Source organism: Austrofundulus limnaeus, unplaced genomic scaffold, assembly GCF_001266775.1.
Source record: "Austrofundulus limnaeus strain Quisiro unplaced genomic scaffold, Austrofundulus_limnaeus-1.0 Scaffold129, whole genome shotgun sequence".
NCBI lineage: Eukaryota > Metazoa > Chordata > Actinopteri > Cyprinodontiformes > Rivulidae > Austrofundulus > Austrofundulus limnaeus.
The window spans coordinates 986,069-988,013 of NW_013952531.1; the positions used below are offsets into that span (position 1 = coordinate 986,069).

The 1,945-nt window shown below is 32.5% G+C and overlaps 1 long non-coding RNA gene across 3 annotated transcripts in view; it reads left to right on the forward strand.

Moving 5' to 3' along the window:
• The window catches only part of LOC106522451 (uncharacterized), a 118,687-nt gene that overhangs the window by 41,450 nt on the left and 75,292 nt on the right, over positions 1–1,945 (forward strand). The gene's annotated exons all lie outside the window — the stretch shown is intronic.

The following is a 1,945-nucleotide window of genomic DNA, read 5'->3' on the forward strand; positions in this document are numbered from 1 at the left end:
GTGTAAGAATAATCATCTTGTTTTCACAATGTGTAAGATTATTTGTCTTGTTAGTCTGAAAATTTGACTCTAATTAAGTCAAACATTTCTGCCAGTGGAGTAAGAACATTTTACTTGGTAAGATTCTTGAAATACTTGATTTGACTCAATTTTTTTTTTCAAACCGTTGAGAGGGAAACTAGATGGAAACAGTCTAGATTCGAATTTTTACTTATTAATTTTTTTTGCGAATATTGAAAAGTTCGATAAAAATTCACTACAACAGGATGGAAACACGATTTGTGAAGTTTGGTAACCACACACTGCTTTTTTACTGTAAATTGCACAAATTGTTTTACTGTGTATAAATAACCAAAACACTGAGATTTGCATATAATTTAATATACAAATGTGAAACATTAATGTTAATTAGGTTACCTGGCAATAGATCATTACCATATTGGCTGAAAGGCCATAAATTAATGTTGGAGCCTTCTGGGTGATAAAACACCAAACAGGTGGTTTTGAGATGAGTTACAAAAACAATATTTTACAACAATTACAATAAATGTAAAAAGTGATGAACATACACTGACAAAATCTGTCCATGTGTTTGTCATCATAAAATTAAATAACTTTTTAGTAATGATTTTGCTTCAAATAAGTATAGTGAGGCTTTTAAAGTGTAATCTGTTTAAATATTACAAATAATAGCAAGTTTTACATTTTATCTCCGAACTTGTCACTAAAACACAAAGTTTGCTCCCATTTATTTATTCTCTGAATGTAAACTCCAACGTTGGCTGTGGGGATTTTTTCCTGCCTCTTCGGTTCTGTCTCATTAACACGTCAGTATCGATACCAACGGTTAATCGATAAAGCAATGACAATATAAACACATTGTTTATATGCATCATAATGTAAGTTATGGAGCATTTTACAAAGAGGATGTGGGGATTTCCAGCCGCAGAGCCCAAASAGTGATACAAGTCTTCACATCAATCAAGTGAAATATTAGATGTTTAAACCAAGCCAAAGAAAAGCTTCACCTCCAGGGTCCAAATGATTCTAAGAGTGCCATAACAGATCAAAACAATATTTTCTTGACCTTGTTTCCAGCTCGTGGAACAGCTCAGATTGTTTTGGCCTCTGAGTTCAGACATTAAAATAAAACTGTTTGACGTTTAAGTTGGATTCAGGGTCGTCGACTGAGCTGTGGGTGAATCTGTACGTCTGCCTGTTTGCATCCTGTGATGAAGAACTCTGAGAATTTATTTCTTACAAAGGTCACGTGTTTTGGCAAAGTTTCATATATCAGTTGTTTATGATGCTTTTAGATTAGAAAAAAAAATGGACAAAAATCGGAAAAGATTTGTTTGCGTGTAGTCTGACCCTGGTGATTGTGTTGCTTTTTAAAGGGTTTTCCTCTCAGATTTCACCTCATCAGCTCTGTTGGATTTAATGACTTAATTTCAGGAAGAACAGAATTCAAAACCTCTAATCACTTATTCTTTTCTTTTCAGAGAGCCGGCATTGTGGGAATGGAAAATAAGCTAGTTTAGTTATTTTACACAGCTGGGCATTACACACTAAACCAAAAACACTTTAGAATCTGACCCACAAAATCTATTGATGATTTAGATACACAAACGTTGATTATRACTTCTAAACTTTAACATCCTGAGCACCATTCAATGTTATTATATGACATTATATTGTATGACAATTGTTCTTTTTTTTGTAGTTTTTTTATTTATTTATTTTTATTTTATTTTGGATCAACCATGATGAAATAAGCCAAGAAAATTATCTCAAAATGTATATTAACAGTCTAAACTGAGCTAAATATAAGAAATAACAGGTGAGAATGCATGTGTAGATGTAGCTGTGTATGGGTGTGTTTTCACATGTAAACACACACCCCTGTGTTCTGTTCTGTTCTTTAAATATACTTACTATACTTACT